Here is a 21,553-nt window from a genome sequence, read left to right on the forward strand (position 1 = left end):
GGTTGACCAGTCTCACGCTATATCATGACAGTCAGTTTTCGGCTTTCTCTATTGAGGTGCTCGTCCGGATGAACCGGGGCACAATCGCAGTAGTTCTCCTGGTGCCGCGTTAGCCAGGCAAACCCAACATTTGACCAAAGACGTGATTCGGAGCTGATGCATATAAGGCCAAACTCGCGACGCCGAACACTCCCTAAGGTATTCGGTCTTTATGGTATAAACCGGGCCCAAACAGTGCCCTTTGTAAGAAGCCCCTGGTGTCCAGGTACGTGCATTATTCTGACGTGGCCACATGCCAAGACGTCCGCTTCCTTCTCAATAGTACTGAGAATCCGAGGGATGTGTATCAACAAGAGACAGTAATAAAGGTTTATGCAGGGCCTTAGAACGGGTCCCTGCTACACGTCTGCGCTTGTGTCTCCATTGTGCCGTATCCTGGACGGGTGTAGCACGATAGTCATCTGTAAAAGAGAGGAACTTAGGTGAAAAGTTGTCGTGCAAAAAGGTAGGTTATATTAAAGAAACCATGTACAATTAAAGATGAGTAAAAATTGCCACTTGTCTGCGCGCGTTGAGCCCCCTGTATTTGTAATAGGGGTGTGGGCATCAAACCTGTATGAAGTACATATAGCTGTGCCGGACTCGTCTAACTGTGTCCGTGGCACTACTAGGAAAAGGCCTACTAATGGCGCACCTAATTTGGCCATTAATGGCGCATTAGTGGTGCGCCATTAGTGCCACGCCATTAGTATATTTTACTAATGGCGCACCACTGGTGCGCCATTAGTATCTGGTATACTAATGGCGGACCTCAGATGCGCCATTAGTATATACAACAGTGCGCCATTAGTATGCCTCCCAGGGGGCCATGTATACCCAGGTGCTTTCGCATACTAATGGCGCACAACAACAAGATGCGCCATTAGTAACTTCGGCATACTAATGGCGCACTGTTCAATGATGCACCATTAGTATCCTTTGGCATACTAATGGAGCACTGTGATGTGATGCGCCATTAGTATGAATATTAGGTTTTTTTATTTTTTTTATTTTCTGTTTTTTGCACAGGTTACAAAATGTATAATTGGACAAAATATAGACAGCACACATCAACAACAGATTCATCGAATACAATAGAAGATTAGTCTCTGAATACAATTCATCATATTAATCTCAGAATACAATTCATCATATTAGTCTCCGAATTGAAAAGACCGAAGAAAGATAGAACATTATATTACAAGTCTTGAGACCGCGAGTAGCGAGTTTGTCTTCACATTACAAGTCGATATCGATCATCTAAACTACCATCACATAGAAGAGAGCTGCGGTCATCACGATGAGCATCATCACGATGAAACTCGTCTTCATCCGGTTCCTCCAACGCTCCCTCCCCTCTCCCGCTAGATAGCGGGCGTATCTAGATTCGGCCTCGGCCCTAGTGGTGTACCCTTTGTAACTGTTACCGCTGAATCGGTGAACCTGTCTCCGACACTCCTCCCAGTCGTTGTAGACTCCGGGAACCTTACCCTTGTACACGACATACGACGGCATCGCTATGCACTAGCCAAACGAAACGTTAGTACCAATTCACAGACAATACATAAGTAATATGTAAGTATGCAACAGAACGATCGGAAGAGAAAAGCAAGACATTAATAGCATCGATTACATCTAAGTTTAACGACTCCCAAAACCAAAGAGACAGACTACAAGTTCATTAAAGTTTAATTACAACATGATCCAATCGATGTTTCAGAACTAGACACGGCATCACTGCTTTCGACTCGACTCAAGGGACCGGAGCGTGGATGAAGCCACCGTCTATCGTGGGAGTCATGAAATAACGGTCATTGTCAGCCTGCATTTGTAGCATTGTGTCGATGTCACTGTTGGACGGTTGATTTCTGAGGTAGAACTGCCCTGAGGTACGAAGGACATCTTGATGGATGATTTCCGCAAACTCCGACTGGATGCGAAAGAATTCTTGTCTGATGTCCGCATCCTGGATGGCCGACACGCTCGCGGCCCAATCTTTGAGTTTACTCGGTAGAAGAAGTTGATGATGGTCCCATACGATCGCCCGCATGTGATGGATGGCGTAGTAGGCACCCTTCTGACCGCCAGGCGGCTGCTTGACGCAGCAGAACATCGTATTGTGGGAGAACACGTGCTTGCCGTACTTACGAATAGGCCTGGTGAAGGTGCCTCTAGATTTGGCATTGCCGGGGAGAACATCATCAAGAACCTTCTTGACATTTGTGTAGTCTATGTTCGAATGACGGTCCGGGTCGAAATACGTGGCCATGGAATATTTGGGCTTAGGAGAATGAGCGTGCAATGTGTGTCACTGCAGAAAACACGGAATGTTAAAAGAAAAACGATCGAAATCTAAGAATTCATATGTTACGGGGCGGTTGAGGGGAGGACTTACTCGGGAAAGTAAGGCACGAGGAAGTTATCCTTATCTTGGTTTGCCAGAATGATGCCTTCGAGGTAAGAACTCGCGACTTGCCGGTCCCCAGCGCTGCCCAAGATCTTGGCACGCATGTAGAAGGGGTCGACTATCACGATGTCCGGGGTCTTGTCGCGAATGATCCGCATCTCCATACTCAGCGAAAATAGCCGAACGAAGGTGTAGTGCAGCGGATGAAGGTTCAACATAGCGTGGATGTCATCAAACCGCAGGACGGTCGTACCCCTGATGGATTTATCCACAAAGCCCTTGCCCTCTGGCACCTTGGCCGTGAAAACCGGGTATGCCACATCCTTCTCTGTGAGACGCCGCTTCTCCAAAGAAAGAACACTGTCATGCAGACTCCGCATAGCACCGGTTGCAGCATCGAGCATATTTCTCGGTAGCATCGGCCTACCCGCCACATGCAGCCTCCTCATTAAATCCTCAGGTGAAGGTGGCCCGTCCTGAGCACGGATCGTACTCGGTGCCGGCTGGCCCGCACCCTTGTTAGTCTTTCTTTTGCGTGCCTTCTTCTTCTCCTGTAATGGGACCGAGTTCTGCTCACAGACCGCCTTCTTGAGTGTGTTGGGGCTGATAATATTTCGCACCTCGCCTATCTGAGGCTCGGTGAAGTCGGCAGCTGGAGGCGTCTCCTGAGAGCTGAACTGCAGACGACGCCTATTGCAACTTGGCTTCTCCGCGGTACCAGCTAGATCGCGCACGTCTTTTGTTGGGTTGGGTTCTTTAGAAGGAGGCCCCATGAAGTCGCCACCGTACCCATGATCGGCAAAGTACTGATCGACGTTGCCAAATGTATCGTCGTCGTCGTCGTTCTGATCCTGTGCCATCTGCATGTTTGGATCCAGTGGCATAGGGATGTCCGGCACCATTGCGGCGGTCTTGCCATGGGGCCGACTTGGCGCCTGCACGACTGGCGGTGTTGTCTTTGGGGTGGTGTGCCCCGCCCCCAAACGAATCTGGCTCTTCGGCCAAAGCAGGGGCCAGCTCAGGCAGGCGCTGAGGGTCATCACGTCATCATCGTCGGCCCCGACGGGTCGAATCGGAGGTAACAACGCGTCACAACCTGGCAGCACCCGAACCAGTTGAACCCTAAACAAGTTGGGTGGCATCTGGGTACCGTGGAACAAGGGGTTGCCCGGTTGAACGATTTTGCCCTTGGTGACATCGACCAACTCGTTGTTCACGAAGTGCAGGAGAGTGCACGGAACATCGGCGGCGCCCTGCGAAAACATGTAGGGCGTCAGGGATGCCCAGTCAAAGGCAAGGAGATGAAGTCCTCGGCTGAGAGAGGCTTAATTAGTTACCGTGATGATGGCGTCGAGCTCGGCTAATGTCGAGGCACCGCCAACGGCGGGCGTGCAGTTGACGGAGCGGCCGCTTGCTGCAGAGGTGGCGGCCGGCGTACACCCGGGTGCATTAAGCTCCCGTGCCGTCGTCGGAGACACCAATGCCGCCTCCGCCGGAGACACCAATGGCCCCGCCATCACGTTCTGCGAGTTGCTGGCCGTGAAGCTAGGAATCGGGGGTGGCCCCTGTTGGCCGCCCGCAATCCACGCACTCAACCCCTCGATCAAGGTAGGCACAATGGCGGTGATCGTCGCTCCGAGTTGTTGTTGCACTTGCTCTTGGACAATATCCGGAATCCGCGCCACCTGTGCCTTGAGTTCTTGAACCTCGCGCGCCTGGCTTTCCGAGCTGGTCTTTTTCTCCTTTCGCCCACCAGTGTTATAGTATGAGGACCATTTTGTCGACAAACCTTTGCCGGCCACACGACCAGCTGACGTCGGCTTACTGAGCTTATCCTTGTTCTTCATTACATTCAACGCCCTATTTAGAGTGGTGTCCCAAGGGTTGCTCTTAGTCGACCCCGCGCTACTGCTTTCAGTCGCCTGCGGAAGGAATGTGAACCATTTAGAAATTTGGCTTCATTAATTAGAATGCAACCATATGGAGCTAATTACGCGGGGGTGTATTCCTTACCAGAACAAGCTCAAGCGCCCTGGTCTTCGGATCCGTGGTAAGCTCCTTTGTTTTCGGGTCCTGCTTGTACCGGGCCCTCACAAAGTTCCTGGTCTGCTTGTCACCGTATTTATCGAAGAGGGGAGGTAGGCCTTGCTCGGCACGGTCCGCCTCCTCCTTGTCCCATATAGGCTCCGCCACTCTGTAACCGCCGGGACCAAGTGTGTGTTCCCCTAAGTTCAGCTCCCGCATTTCTTTCCCCCACTGACTTGATTCGGAGTTTGCGGTGCTCGAGCAATTGATCTTGAAGTCGTTGTAGTCATCTTCGGTGATCGAAGGATTTTTCTCCTTGATCTTCTCATAACTCTCACCTTTCTCGATCATTCTCTTCACATTGCTTTTCCAAGTAGACATGGCCTTGCTCATCTTCGTGAGGGCAGCATTGTTCACTTTATTCCCTTTGAGGCTTGTGTTTTCAAATTCAGCGGGGAACTTGTATCGTTCGTGCAGCTTCGTGAAGAGGAGGTTGCGCAAATTCCCTCGGTCAGGATGCCTCAGGTTCTCGGTGTTGATCGAGACGGTGCTCCGGAGAATGCACCTGAGCTGAAATGAGTACCCCTTGACTATTCATTCGGGCGCCGTTGGATTCCCGTTGGAGTCCACTTCAGTAACTTCCTCCTTGAGGGTGCGGAGCACGGGCGGGCGCCGGTCCTTCCGTTGCCTCTTCGATTGGCTGCCATCTGTGCGTGCGCCGCCATCATCAGTGGTGGCATCCTCGGCGGCACCATCAGTGGTGGCATAAGTGGGGTCATCCTCGGCGGCACCATCAGTGGTCTCAGGATCGGTGGGGAAGGCGGCGTCCTCATACAAGTGAGGTTGTTCCTCCATCTCCTGGGACAGCTCCCAGAATGCCTTGCCGCCCGAACCCCCGGCCTCATCATTGTTGGCCATGTTTCTCTCTAAATAGGAACAAAGTTTGGTCAAAAAGTTGGTTATTGTCAAGGAACAAGATCATGGTCTCATCATTTAGGGTTTGTCGACACCGAGGCATCCTAAAAGCTAAGCTTTTATCATTGAGGGTTTTTCGATGCCGAGGCACCCTAAAAGCCTAAGCTTTCATCATTTTGGTTTTTATCGACACCGAGGCACCCTAAAAGCCAAGGTTGTATAATTAATGGTTTGTCGACACCCATGCATTAGTCACAAGTACCCCATATGTCCTATTTTTAGCAAAGTCATGCTAAAATTCACGGAAAATTTCAGCATGACCTTTGCTGAAAATAGGACATATGGAGTACCCGAATTTGCCGGAACGGAAGTTAATCGACATTCCAGCATACTCAAGGGCCTCTCGGGTGGACAAGGCAAAAAAGGCCTCCATCACAACATGGAAAATACATTGGCATGTGAAGAGGTGAAACAATATATGCATCTCCAAGCAGTATCATTCAACATTTTGGACAAACCACTACAAGCAATACTGGATCAGATACAAGAAGAATGTGAGAAAATGCAGACAAATACTAACAGATTGAGGTGTTTAACTTGTGGTGCTCTCTGTGCTATTAACATTTCAAGTCAAAACCTTTTCTGGTTAGTAAGTGTTTCTTGAGCATATGTATGTAGTAAGTGTTTCTGCTCTCAGTGTTTCAGACCACATATTTTAGCTACCTAGTACCAGTGCTATTACCCAGCAGTTAATTAGCTTTTGCTTTTGCTTTTCAGTGCCAAATTCTAGCTAGTACCAGCAAATTAACATCTAGCAGCAATCATTTTCAAATATATATACACTGGACATTTTAATATGAACCTAAGGAAAAATGAATAGTTAGGTTAATTACCCACTGTTAGTTATTCAGTCTGATGCTTTGTTCTACACTTTGATGCAAATTAGTATATAGAAGAAGCTATTTACTAGCAGTACCATATATAAAAGACATTCAGTCTGATGCTATTTACTAGCAGTAGTAGCAGTTTTTTTTCTTCTTCATTAACTGTACTAGCAGTTTTTTCTTCTTCTTCATTAACTGTATTAGCTATTTACTAGCAGTACTAGCACTTGGATCATATGCTAATGCTACATTGATACATCATCATGCTGGGTAATATTAAACCCAAGCAACTTTATAATCAACCCAAGATACATCAACTACTGCACTGTCCTGCCTAATAAAAACAGTCATGCCAGCATATAGTATATAAATCTGAATTTGTGTTTACAAGAAGAGTGCCCATTGCAATGTAAACCTGAGAAAACAACTCACCTCAAGTGCAGGATATAGCAGACACCTACTTCTTCAGTCAAGTGCAGTAAAAGACCGTTTGCAGAACCTATTTAGTCAGAGTTGAACATTAGAATCCATACTATGCTCTACTATGCTTGTAAAGGAACACTATGCTTGTAATGGATGCAGTTGAAGCAGGTTGGGTTGCTGGACTTTGCTGTGCTTGGAGAAGGTGCATTGCGTACCGAGAGCTAAACATACGAGCACATCTCGGATTTGTTCTCAGAACATGAAAATGCAGGTTGACATTTCATCTAGTAGTGAGCAAGCAGAAGAATAAAGGCATTAGGAAAACTAGGTGCACTGTATTTTGGGTAACATGGCCACATGTTCTCGGTTTGGCCACAATTCAAGCATTGTATTCTTGGGTCAATCTGGGTCACATGGTTTGCAATTCAACCAATTTTGTGTCAATGTGGGTAACATGGTTTGCAACTGAACCAATTTTGGGTTTGTTTGACTTTGCTACCATTGGAGAAAGGCGAGCACGGCCACGTCGTCGCTGGTGACGATCTTCTCGGCCTCGTCGACGACGGTGAGGTTCTGCACCGCAGGGCCCAGCTTCTTGCCGATCCAAGCGACAATGGCGTCCCTGCAGCAAAGCAAAAAAAAAATCTCAACAGCTGCGGAGCGGGAACAGGGAGGGAATTGGGGATCTGCAGAAATTGCTCACTTGGTCCTCTCGCTGGAGTAGTCCCTGGGCACGCCGTCGATGAAGAAGAGGAGGGTGGGGTAGCCCTGCACGCCGTGCGCCTGCGCCAGGTCGTGCTCCTCGGTGGCGTCGGGGCAGCGTCGAGGCGGCGGGGCAGCGGCGTCGAGGCGTCGAGGCGGCGTCGGGGCGGCGTCAAGGCGTCGAGGCGGAGACGGGGCATCGAGGCGGTGTCGGGGCGGCGTCGAGGCGGCGAGGCAGCGGCGTCGGGAGAGGAGAGGGGAAGGGGATCGAGGGCGAGGGCGAGGGAGAGAGAGGGATATGTTTGGGCCGGGGAGGAAATATGGATGGGGGCGGCACAATACTAATGGCGCACCACCCCTCGGTGCGCCATAAGTACATCCATACTAATGGCGCACCTCACCCTGGTGCGCCATTAGTATTTTTTTTTATTTCTGCTCGAGCCAACAGGTTATCTTCCACCTGACCTGATCCACATCAAGTTCCCTCTACTAGCTCGACTGGTCAGCAGCCAGTTCTCACACTAGGAGGTCCTGGGTTCGATTCCCATGCTCCACAATTTTTTTATGCATTTAAAATGCTGTTTGATACTTATTTGTGTTTAAATATGTTCAAACTTGTTTAAATCATAACAGTAATATTTTTTTATAAGACAGTAATAATTTTTTTAAAAATATCATCAAACAGTAATGCCGGTGGAGCGGGGGAGGGTGCGGGGGTGCGGGGGGTCGGCGGTGGCGGTTGAGTAGGGGAATCGAGGGTGCGGGGGGTCGGCGGCGGCGGCCGGTGGACCGGGGGGTGCTCGGCGGCGAGGGGGACCGGATCTGGCGAGGTGGGATAGCGATCGAGATGGAGGGGGATCGAGATCGAGTGTCCATGAATTTTAAGAATATTCATGATAGTTCAAAAAGTGCCCATGAAATACAATCAAGAAATGTAGGCTACGATTTAAAATACAATCGATCTTAGCTAGCTATCTGTTCACAATCTTCTTGCCCTTCTTTTTTGCAAATGGAGTTCTTCTTGTGGAACGGACGTCCTTTAGGTAGGGTGGTCCTGCTTCTTCTTGTGGTGTATGCTGCTACTTCATGATCGTCGTCATGTTCGATCCTCGGGTCGCCGTACTTGTCGAAGTCTTGCTCATTGGCTACTCCAATCATTTCGATGATCTTCCTTTTGCCTCTCCTCACGACAACACGACTGGGCTTTGACGGGTCGGTAATGAAGAAGCATTGGTCCACTTGGGAAGCCAGTACCCATGGCTCATTTTTCGCGGTGACGTTTGCGCCCGCGGTCTTGGATTTGGCTTCGGGTATAACCATGGTGGTGAAATACCAGTCTTCTTTTAGGACGCTCTTGGCCCATCTGACACGGAACATCGGGACCTTCTCTCCAGCGTAGCTCAGCTCCCAGATCTCCTCGATCCTTCCGTAGTATCTGTCCTTGTCGTTACCGGTGTAGGATTCCATCGTTACCCCGGAGTTCTGATAACCATCGCTCTTCATGTCCTTGGCCTCGGTGTAGAATGTGTAGCCATTGATATCGTACGCGTCATAGGTCATCAGGTTGTGCTCGGCGCCCTGTGACAAGGCGAATATGAGTTGTTCTTCCGCGGAAGAATCCTCATGTAAAGGGTACGACAGAAGCTTCTGCTTGAATCAACGTGTGAAACATGAGTTGTGCTCTTTGAGTATATCTCCGTCCGTCCTCTGTTGGCCTCAGTCATTGTACGTCTTCTTAATAAAGGTTTTGTGCTCTACCACCCAAGGATCGACCATGTCTATGTGTTGTAGCGTGACTAGCTTTGCTCTTTCAAAGTCGGCGAGTCGACCCTCGAAGTCGACATGCATTTCGCGGCGACCCTCATGGTGACCCCATCCAGCGAGCCTGCCGAGGTGCCTGTTGACGGGCAGACCAACGGGGTTCTCAATGCCTAGATAATTCATGCAGTAGGAGATGCACTCTTCGGTCAGAAAGCCCCTGGCTATGCTTCCCTCTGGACGTGACATGTTGCAAATGTATCCTTTGATGACACCATTCATCCTTTCGAACGGCATCATGCTGTGCAGGAACGTCGGCCCGAGCTGGATGATATCCTCCACTATATGGACCAGCAGATGCACCATAACATCGAAGAATGTGGGCGGGAAGTACATCTCAAGCTCGCATAGTATCACCACGATCTCTTCCTGTAGCCTTCTGAGTTGCCTCACGCCAATCGACTTCCGAGAGATGACGTCGAAAAAGTTGCATAGGCCAAATAGCGTTTCACGGACGTGCGGGTCCATGATCCCACGGATTGCAACTGGAAGTATCTGCGTCATCAGCACGTGACAGTCGTGAGACTTCATCCCACTGAACTTCTGCTTTGCTGGGTCTAGGTATCTTCTTATCTTCCCCGCGTAACCGTAAGGAAGTTTTACTCCTAGGAGGCAGGTGAAAAACTGCTCGATCTCCTCCTGACTTAGAGTGAAGCATGCGGGAGGGTAGTCATTTCCGGTCTTCTTGCCTTTGCGACGACTTTCTGTTTCCTGCTTCGTCTCATCATCATCATCATCATCATCATCATCATATATAGCATGAAGCTCCTGCCTGATGCCCATTGATTTCAAGTCTGCCCTTGCTTTCGGCCCATCTTTGGTCCTCTCTGGAATGTTGAGCAGGGTACCAAGCAGACTCTCGCACACGTTCTTCATGATATGCATGACATCAAGGCTGTGAGGCACACGGTGGATCTTCCAGTACAGCAAGTCCTAGAAAACAGACCTTGTTTTCCATACCTTCAGCAGTGGCTCTGGCGCCTTTCTCTTCTTTCTTGGCTCTGGCGCCTTTTGCTTCTTTCTCGGTAGTGGGCAGTCTTTCCAATTTTTCAACAGCTTGTCTATTTCCTCGCTGCTCCTCGTACACGGGCGTTTTCGGGGTTCGGTTTCACCATCGAACAGATCCTTGCGTTTCCTCCACGGGTCATCGTCGCGAAGCCACCTTCGATGTCCCATGAACACGGTTTTCGAAGACCCGAGATCTCTATCTAGCTAGCAATACATTGTGTCATCCATGCACCTTACGCATCCAGAAAATCCGTGGACTACCTGCCCCGCGAGATATCCGTAACCGAGATAGTCGTGCACCGTCGTGAGCAGTGCGGCTCTCATAGGGAAATATTCTTTCTCTGCGGCGTCCCACGTATTGGCTGGTGTTTTCCACAGTGTGTCTAGCTCCTCCTTCAGCAGCCCCAGATACAGATTGATGTCGTTCCCTGGTTGTTTCGGCCCTTGAATTAGCATACTCATGTGAATGTACTTCCTCTTCATGCACAACCAGGGGGGAAGGTTGTACATCCACACAAACACAGGCCAGGTGCTATGTGTGCTTCTCTGGATGCCAAACGGATTGACTCCATCGGTGCTCGTGCCCAGCACGATGTTCCTTGGATCCTTCCCAAATTCTGGGTATTCGAAGTTCAACGCTTGCCACTGGCTCGCATCCTTAGGGTGACTCAGCATCTTGACTTTTTTATCTATCTCCGGATCATTTGCGTCATCTTCTCGCTTCTTCTCCTCCCTATCCGCGTTCCAACGCAGGAGCTTTGCTACCTTAGGGTCCGCGAAATACCGCTGCAGACGAGGAGTGATCGGAAAGTACCACACCACTTTTCGAGGAGCTTTCTTCCTCTTCTTGTATCAAGTGACGCCGCACACCGGACATATGGTAGACTCCACGTGCTCATCCCGATAAATGATGCAATTGTTCATGCACACATGGTATTTCACGTGTGGTAAATCCAGAGGACACACGATTTTCTTCGCCTCCTCCAAACTGGTCGGGCACTTGTTCCCCTTGGGAAGACGTTCGTGCCAGAATGACATGTTCTCGTCGAAGCATGCGTCAGTCATTTTGTGTTTTACCTTCATCTCCTGAGCCATGAGCATTACTTTCAGGCGGTTATCCTCGGGCCTGCATCCTTCATACAATGGAGTAACCGCGTCTAACTCAAGTTGATCCATCTTGGCTTTCTCTCGGGTGGCAGCCCTTGCGTTATCCGTCTGCTTGAGAAGCAGCTCTTGAATATGAGGGTCCTGCACCCAGCCCATCGATGGTCCAGCGTCGTCTGCTCCGCCGGCATCATCATCTTCATGATCATGACCGTCGTCTGCTCCGGCATCTTCCTCATCATCATGTCCTGCATCTTCTACATGATGACTGTGTACAGCATCACCGTCATGATCATCTCCTGGGGATTCTTCGTCTTCTCGCCCGCCCGAACCGCGGTGGTTGTCTTGCTGCCCTTCCTCATTTCTTGCCCAGCCCCCATGGACGACTTCGTAGTCATCTTCATCACCTTGCCACCGATAGCCATCCATGAAACCACGCAAGAGCATGTGGTCCCGCACCTTCCCGGAATCCGGGTCCGCAAGAAGGCTCTTCAGCTTGCATCTTCGACACAGACATCTTATCTCCGTCTCATTCTTTTGAAGCATCTCGGCCTTCGTGGACCTCAAAAACCTATTCACGATGCCTTCGGTCATCGTGCGGACCATGGTCGCCTGCGGGGTAGAGCAAAACGATATTTTAGAACCAAGAAAAAATTTGGCATGACTTTCCCTAAAAATAGGACCAAAAAGAATGCTTAATGCCAAAATTCTCGCTGAAACGGAAATGAATCAACACTCCGGCAAAATATTGGCAACTATCGCATTTCAAATACCGGTACACCTCCAAACACAAACACATATGCAACACCACAAACATATGCAACACCACGAACATACATAGATCTAGCTAGGCCATAAAAAGTGCATGTGCACATTGTTGTAGGGAGAACAACATAAATATAGCTTCCCCCCTTACTTACCTACCAAAACAAGGTAACTTAACCACTTAAATTGAATGAATCTATGGTGGAAATGAGGTGAAAAAGAGGAGGCACCCGAGACAAGGAGGAGGTGGAGAGAATGAAGTGGGGAGAAAGTGAGTGTGGGTAGGACAGGCTGTCCAAAATATATTGTTGCTGCCCACTTACTAATGGCGCACCAACTCTAAATGCGCCATTAGTAATCCAGGTTACTAATGGCGCACCTTCTGGTGGTGCGCCATTAGTAGTTTTGCAAAAAAAACATACTAATGGCGCACTGCTCCACAGTGCGCCATTACTAGTTACAGTGCGCCATTAGTAGTTTTGCAAAAAAAGGAATAAAAAATATAATAAAAAAACAACATTAGTGGCGCACTTTCCGACAGGTGCGCCATTACTAGTTACAACTAGTAATGGCGCACTGTGTCTGGATGCGCCATTAGTATGTTTGGACAGGCGCACTATTTCAAAAAAAAATTGATACTAATGGCGCACCCTGGGCCGGGTGCGCCATTAGTAGTTTCAACTCTAATGGCGTATCAGAAGGTGGTGCGCCATTAGTATATACTAATGGTGCACCGCTTGTCTGGTGCGCCATTAGTGTCAATCCCATCAATAGCCCTTTTTCTAGTAGTGTGGTCTTGACGACCTATCGAATGCTTTAGTTGGTGAGGCCGTTTTAGTGTGCGGCTGCCAAGGCAGCCGCACTATCTTCAGCGCGCGGGGATCGCTCAATATTTCCATTTACTGTAATGATGCCACGTGGACCGGGCATCTTAAGCATAAGGGAAGCATAATGAGGTATTGCATTAAAGCGAGCGAAAGCTTCGCGTCCAAGTAGTGCTTGATAGCCACTTTGGAACGGAGCAATGTGGAAGGTTAAATTTTCGCTACGGAAGTTATGGGGAAGCCGTATATAACCTCTAGTAGCAGGGAGCCCGTGCAATGAGCCCCTAGGCCTGGCGTTACTCCTTTAAAGGTAGTATTGCTGTGGCAAATTTTCGTTGGGTCTATCGCCATTTTGCGGATTGTGTCCTGATATATCAGGTTTAGACTGCTGCCACCATCCATCAGGACTCATGTGAAGTAGTATCCGTCAATAATTGGGTCTAATACCAAGGCAACCCATCCTGCACGCTGGATACTTGCTGAGTAATCCCGATGGTCGAAAGTGATCGGTTGAGACGACCAGTGGCAGGACTCCGCACTGATAGGCCTTTGGGCATATTTCTTTGGGAGTGCCGCTTTGTTTCTCCCCTTTATAACGTGTAACACGTTTACTGTTTTGACTTCTGGTGGAAATTTTTTCTGTTCCCTAGTGCTTTGCTTGCGAGGCTCATCCTCATCTTCGCTTGGTGTATCCTCCCCCTTGTGTACGGCGTTGAGCTTGCCGGACTGCTTGAAGACCCAACATTCTTGGTGGGTATGATTTGTAGGTTTATCGGGGGTGCTATGGATCTGACATATTTGGTCCAGAATTTTGTTTAGGCTGGATAGTTCATCTCTGCCGCCTTTAGACGGCGGCTTTTGCTGACCTGGCCGAGAGATTTTGAATCCGGCATTTACGTCGGGCTGTCTTCTTTATTCCGGTGCTTATTATTTTTGCTGCGTCGTGATTTCCCATTTCCATCTCTAACTTCGGATGTACTTGGGTCGCTGGTGCTGCATCTGGCTAGCCAGCTGTCCTCACCCGCGCAAAAGCGGGTCATGAGGCTTGTTAATGCTACCATTGTTCTTGGCTTTTCTTGGCCGAGGTGTCTGGCAAGCCATTTATCGCGGATGCTATGCTTAAAAGCTGCCAAGGCTTCAGCGTCCGCACAGTCGACTATTTGGTTTTTTTAGTAAGAAGCATGTTCCAAAGCTTTCGGGCTGACTCTCTGGGCTGTTGAGTTATATGACTTAAATCGTCCGCATCCGGAGGTCGGACATAAGTCCCTTGAAAGTTTGCCTGAAAAGCGTCTTCGAGCTCTTCCCAGCTTCCAATGGAGCTTTCGGGAAGGCTTTTAAGCTAGTGCCGAGCTGGCCCTTTGAGTTTGAGGGGTAAATACTTAATGGCGTGGAGATCATCTCTTGAGCCATATGGATATGGAGGATATAGTCCTCAATCCAGACCCCAGGGTCTATTGTTCCGTCGTATGCCTCTATGTTTACGGGTTTGAATCCCGCTAGAAATTCATGATCCAGCACCTCATCGGTGAAACATAGGGGGTGTGCGGCACCCCTGTATCTGGGTGTACCATGGTGTTCGGATGTTTGTTGTGTTGCATCGTATGCTGGAGCGCGCTTGCGTGGTCCATAGATGGATCTGGTTGCGCCGTCCTTTTGATGCGAGCCCTCGCGTGGATCGCGTATTGGCTTATGTGTGGCGTTGTTTGCCGCTCTATGTTGGCCGTGAGGTCGTCTATCCGGTCGGGTGGCCATTTTAATTTTTGGTTGCGGGGGATCTAAGGCCTCCTCATCGAATTCATGTAGCAACTTCCGCTTTGGGTAGCTCTTGGTGGGGCAATTACCGCCGTACTTCGCTGCTGTGTTGAGTACTTTGCTCCATCTGATTCCGAGTGTGTCTTGTGCAGCCTTGAGCCTTTGCTTCTGCATGTTTAGACTCCTCGCGGTGGCAACAAGCCTTTGACGGGCATTCTGTTGCTTCGGGTGTCAGTCTGGTGTGATGTCGTCCGGACTATTATCTTTGACGAAGTCAGGTTGTTCGGTTTGATTCTCCGTGTTGACGTGGTCCGGTGTTGGTTGACCCTGCTCTAACGCTGGGTCTATATCACTACACCACAACACCAATGCAATGTCATGTAATCTGCCGGCAGAAACCCCTTAAGAGGGCAGATAAACTGCCAGCAGAGCAATTCTGCCGGCAGATAGAACTGCCACGAGAACGGCTGCCGAGAATTACTTCTCCCGGCAGATAAACTTCTCCCGACAGTTATACTGCCCCCACACATTTATTTGCCGGCGGTTTATTTTCTCCCGGCAGAATTGCCATGGCATATAAACTACATTAGTGGCAATGTAACTACCGGCGCAAGCTTGTTTACCCGGCAGTTAATATGCCATCACATTAATTTCACTAGAAAAAGCAAATTGATCTGGGCAACGAATCGCTAATTTAATATGCATTCATTTTTCTAGGAAATCAAGACAAATGACAATATTTCATAATTCACATATGGACCTCATCGTAAAACTTAACTTCATTCAATAAAATTAACGACCAAATACATATGTTTCTAGAAACACCCATATATAAGGGTGTTGTGCAACAGAAGGAAAATTACATATGTTTTTGGATGCGACACACGAGCAAAATGAGCATACAGTGGCTTCTATGCTAAACTAGCAACCAAAATTAGCTTTCCCCATGGTTGTAATGTTCCCAACAACACGAGGCCCTAATCATTCAAAATGCTTATAGTATATTGCTTTAACTTCCGCTAGCCTCTCGCTCTTGTGCTTCAGCATTGCCTTCTCTTCCTTTTTCCATTCTATTTCCTGAAAAGAGAAATTTTCGGCACATTAGAATTTACACGTCAGATGTAAGTAGATTGCCGTTTGTTTTCCTTCTCATCGTTGCCTTTTGTTTTCATTCTGACACATCATCTAAATGTTCCAAATAAAATATGGTCAGGTTCATAGTTTTACTTGTTGAAGGGGGCAAACTAATATGAAGTCATGACAGCATGGCAAAACTTGGAACCCAAATTTGGCCATATTCAATTTTATTTTTAAAAAAATGCTTCACAAGCATGAATGGTAGATGCACACATGTGTACAGAATGTCACCCTCATTTGTCAAACCATCTTTTTGGACTCAGACTAGAACAAAAATAAAAAATGAGTAAATAAGTTCAGGTTGGATATATGACTTACCTAGTGTACTCTCTGCCTCCATTCAAACTTCTCCTAGCATCTTGTAGCCTTTTCTCAGCTGATAATTACTTGCCCTGACATAATACATGGAACATATAAGAATCCATGCTTCATGTTATTCTTAAGAAACAGTAACTTATTGAGTAAAATCTAGATTGAAGACCTGAACCTTATAAAATTAGCATGTAATAACAATTAAACTCTAGAAGAGTACTCCACTTTCAGTCTGTCTTAGCAGCAAAATGAAAGGAGACATAAATAAGTTCTCTAGCTAGTTATTTTTCTTCCATGTAACAGTATATGTGCATGATGACAGTTGAACTAGATGATCTCACATCGATCGACCAATGGGAATAAACAGCACAATACAAAAATCTTTTTACCCAAAGCTTGCTTGTAAAACTCCTATAGTGTTTTAATAATTTAGTTTTCAGTTGAAGCATCCGCTTGTTTAGCACCAAAATATTATTGAACTCCCTATACTGATAAGACTTAATAAAACATGTGAGCGGTCATTTAGAAGTATCCAGTGCGGCCATAGTGCATAGATCATTTAGAAGTTTTCACTGGCAGAGAGCATATCTACAGTCCTTTACGTACAATATAAATTGTAACTGCAAACATTCCCTGGTGCTTCCTATCAAGATGTCTGAAGATGAAAATGATAAAATGTTCTGAAGAACTGTTGATACTCGATTAAATGGAGAAATATTTAAGGAGTGACTACCCTAAGTTCAAGCATTACAAAATACTAGATGTTTCCTTTCGCACAAACAACACATGTCCAAGCATAATGTGTATATAAGTATGAAATATAGATCACAGTAGTTGATAGCACAGGCAAGCGACATAGATAACCATTGTTTCATATGCACGCTCAAAAGAATTAAGTAAGCAAAAGTAGTTTGATTTTCACATCTCAAGTTTTGATGTGATAACTCAAGAACATTTAGTCCTGAGCCATGACACTAAGGAGTTGAACTTCACAAATTTGCGCAAAATACTACAATGTTGATACCCTGGAATGATTAATTTCCCCATGACCACAAAAAGCAGTAACTCATAACCAAATCGGTATCTAACACAACACACATACATTAGTCATGTTTGTCTATAGAAGATTTGTTTCCAGGAGATACTCCTAATAGTGCAAATAGCAATTATTCCCTCCGTTCCAAAATAGATGAACCAACTTTGTATAAAGTTAGTACAAAGTTGGGTCATCTATTTTGGAACCGAGGGAGTACAACGCTAAATCGACAAATTTACTGTAATAACTGATAAGGATGATCCTTGAAGGATGTAAGTGTGACCATCAGAAGAAAATCAAATCACGTACAAGTTTCCGGAGTTGTGCAATTTAGGGAAGCACCTGCTCAAGCACAGGATCAAGGGATAGAACACAAATGATATCAAGATCTTGTAGAAGCTTATCAAAATATGTAATTTCATGTGACAATGTAGTTACTGCAATGCTTTTGAAGTTGAAAAGTATACACAAACTATTATCTATTAGATGGCATGTAAGTTTAAGCATAATTTTTGGTACCGATGTGAACTTGTTCTTTATATAATATATGGATATATCACATTCAGAAAACAACTTTCACAGAACATAAATAATAAACTTCATATCAGAGAACTAACACTTTTGCAAGTTCAAATCTTTAAACTCTAGAAACAGTACTACACTTTCAGTCTATATTTGTAGCAAACAAAGAAGAGACAGAAAGAGATTCTCTATCTGATTTTTTTCCTACATGTACAAGTATATGTGCGTGATGACGAGTGAACTAAATGATCTGACATCAATCAATCAATGGAGATAAACAAGGGTACTTGTTCATTCCAGCTACATGTTCATTAGTCAATGTTTGTTTTCTTTTAACATCCAGAATTAGCACAAAGAGCACTTAATCATAGTAAATGGAAGAATACCCATTGGCACCAAGAATTAGAGTTGTGAAGAGCATCTTCATTGGTACATTCAAGCACAAGTTTGAGAGAAAAAAATGTTACCTCAGTATTGAACTCCTATGAAACAAGTAGCTAGATGGTAAATCAGGGCAGGAAAAGTAGCTACTTTTGTAGAGAAATTTTTAATATCAAATCCACACTCATCTCTATAAATTTAGCTCTTCCAGATGGTGGCACCAAAAACTTTATAGAGCACTGCCGCTACATTTCCCTACTACTATAGTACATAATTTTTTGAATTTGGATTAGCAGTCCGCCCAGAGCCCCAGACTCCAGAGAAAATACAACTCATTGATTTGTTCCATAAAATGAATATCCACCATTCATCACCATGCCCAAGAGATCTAATGGTTGACATTTCTTAGATTTGCTATGTACGGGCAGGCGCCAAAAGGACTCCAGTACCTTTCTGGAATCCTAACGGCTCCAGATGGGCCCACTAGTGAAACTCTGCTATTCAAGATCTTCTGTGGCTATGATCAGGAAACAATGATGACTAGAGTAACCTTCCTTCTATAAACAACTAGCTTGTACAGAGCACTAATTGTTTGTATCTACCAATTTTTGAAGAAGCAACTTGCCAATCCTTTGGACGGGATTTAACACTCAACAGCATACATACTACTCCCATCTGAAAATAAATGTTGCTCAAATAAACGGATGAGTGAGTGAAGAACACATGCATAGCTCGTGCCTTCGACTAGTATACACAGTCTTCAGTTGCGCAATGTCTGAACCGGAATAAATAAAGACCGATCCATGTACTAAGAAGGATGGATACAAGCAAATGAAATAGGCACATATACTTACATATTAAGATACCAAAATGAAATATACACTAACCTGGCTGAAACCCTTTACTAATCATGAGCACCAAGAATTCCTCGAACAAACCAACCACTGCTAGATCCAGTCTCCAATCCGTTCACTAATAGCACCTGCATCAATTTGGTAGGAAAAGGAAAAAAACAATAAGGAACACGCTCAGTAGTGACTCGCTGGAAGGGAAAATCTGCCTTCGTACGGAGAACTGGACAACGCACACCATGAGTTCTCATCGAGCAGAGAAGAAAAGATTAACAATCTTGGTAAGGAAGATCTCACCTGCATCGGGTTTCCACCAAGACGGATCTGAGGAAAGTATTGTACCAGCACAATAGAGATGGGACACCACGCTCGCCGTTGGCGTGGAGGAAGCCATGGTGGGGGCCTATGCTCGTCGGCGTGATGGACTGTAAAGAAGAGATGGAGGCGACCGACATCGTCGACCAGTTCTGGTGGTGGTGTCGAAGGGAGGGAGGCGACAATGACCTCGCACATCAGAGGCGTATCAAGGGAGGCGACGCCGAGATCCAAGCACCGCTGCCATAGATCCCGATGGGGTTGCACTGGTCAACCAAAGGGGTGGTGGTGGAGGGCGTGGTCAACGGCAGAGGGGGCGGCGGCGGCGGTCAAGGAGGAGGTCTAGAGAGGGTTCGATTTGGGGGAGAACGGGTCGTGTGGTGGCTGTAATTCTTCTCTTTTTTTGAGCGGTGGCTGTAATTATTTTGAGTGGAAATGTCACGCGCTCTCCCACGCCAGCGCGCCTTTGGGCCAAATATTATTTTGGGCTCGCGCCACAGGTAGGCCCGGCAGATAGTGAGCCGTAGTTTAGTTCTCCCGGCAGTTTTTATGACCGAAGATGTGGACATTATTACTGGCAGTGCGCATGCCCTTACTGATTAACTTCTACCCGCAGTTTCTTCGTCGTTATGTACTTCTACCGGCAGTAACAAGATCCTCGGAATATGGTTTGCCCTCATTCTTGTATTTCTCCCGGCAGTTAATTGCCCCCAATTCGGTGTTGTGGTGTAGTGTATGATCATTGTTTCTGCCGAGGCGGAATTTGGAGTGGCGCTTACGCCGCCGCTTTGACTGCTTCTCGAGGGGACAACCCTTCGTTGCGTCCTTTCGTTCCTCCTCGTCGTTTTCTTTTGGTGTGTCCATCATGTATACATCATGTGATGAAGTGGGAGTCCGGTGCCCTGTGGGCAGTGGTTCCTGTTCGTCTCCTGCAACGTTGTCCATACCGTCCATGTATTCGGTTAAGTCATCGACAGTGGCTACAAAGTGGGTGGTGGGTGGGCGGCGAATTTCTTCGTCATCCGCATCCCAATCCTGTCAGACATAGTTCGGCCCGGATCCTCCTAACAAGGAGAGAGACCTTAATGAGTTCAGTATATCGCCGAAGGGCGAGTGCTGAAAAATATCCGCGGAGGAAAATTCCATGATCGGCGCCCAACCGAATTTGATAGGAAACGGGCGCGGGCTGTTCGGAGTGCGTGGCCGGAGAAGAATCCGACAGTTTAGCAACCCGGCTCTCGTGAAGGGTAAGGTCGATATTTGGCTCGATCCCCAATGGGGATACAGCCTCTGTGGCGGGGTCTATCCACCCGTCCATGGGAGGCGCAACTGGCTCCGAATTAAGGGTCGGAGCGGCTGCCAGTGTGAGTTCTTGAACACTGTCCGGTGGCAGAGCTAAATCGTACTCATCGTGACCGCGTGACGCACAAGGCAGAGGCTCGAATCCGTCGAAGATCAAGTCTCCGCGGATATCGGTCGTGTAGTTTAAGCTTCCAAACCTGACCTGATATCCGTCGAATTGGCCCGCAGTGCACAGCCTCCAAATACAAAAATATGTCCGGGGAGAAAAGTCTCACCCTAGACTGCATCACCAACGATGATAGAAGGAGCCATCAAGCCTAACGGCGACGACACAGAGGAACTCTCAATGAAAGCACCAATGTCGGTGTCAAACCCGGCGGATCTCGGGTAGGGGGTCCCGAACTGTGCGTCTAGGCGGATGGTAACAGGAGGCAGGGGACACGATGTTTTACCCAGGTTCGGGCCCTCTTGATGGAGGTAAAACCCTACGTCCTGCTCGATTTATTCTTGATGATATGGGTATTACAAGAGTTGATCTACCACGAGATCGGAGAGGCTAAACCCTAGAAGCTAGCCTATGGTATGATTGTATGTTGTCCTACGGATTAAAACCCTCCGGTTTATATAGACACCAGAAAGGGCTAGGGTTACACAAGGTGGGTTACAAAGGAGGAGATATACATATGCGTATTGCCTAGCTTGCCTTCCACGCCAAGTAGAGCCCATCCGGACACGAGTCGAAGTCTTTAATCTTGTATGTTCATAGTCTAATAGTCCGGCCAAAGTATATAGTCCGGCCGTCCGGAGACCCCCTAATCAAGGACTCCCTCAATGATGATGGCTACGGATTCCCCTCTCCGGAACCCCGAACAGACTCCAGATCAGCCCTCCCGAGAGAGATTAGGCCTTGGCGGTGGCTCCGTATCATAAAACGCGATTAATCCTTCTCTCTGATTTTTTTTCTCCCTGAAAGTGAATATATGGAGTCAAGGTGGACGTCGGTGGAACATCAAGGGGCCCACGAGGCATGG

The 21,553-nt window shown here is 47.3% G+C and overlaps 1 long non-coding RNA gene across 1 annotated transcript; it reads right to left on the reverse strand.

Annotated features, from left to right (window-relative positions):
* Positions 1 to 15,410: 15,410 nt before the first annotated feature.
* LOC123060296 (uncharacterized) lies at positions 15,411 to 19,635 on the reverse strand. The gene is made up of 4 exons (XR_006427854.1): positions 19,203 to 19,635; positions 18,942 to 19,036; positions 16,122 to 16,195; positions 15,411 to 15,743 (listed from the first exon to the last, which is right to left on the reverse strand). It is a non-coding gene; the product is annotated as an uncharacterized lncRNA (long non-coding RNA).
* Positions 19,636 to 21,553: the final 1,918 nt, after the last annotated feature.

This window comes from Triticum aestivum, chromosome 3A (assembly GCF_018294505.1).
Source record: "Triticum aestivum cultivar Chinese Spring chromosome 3A, IWGSC CS RefSeq v2.1, whole genome shotgun sequence".
Lineage (NCBI taxonomy): Eukaryota > Viridiplantae > Streptophyta > Magnoliopsida > Poales > Poaceae > Triticum > Triticum aestivum.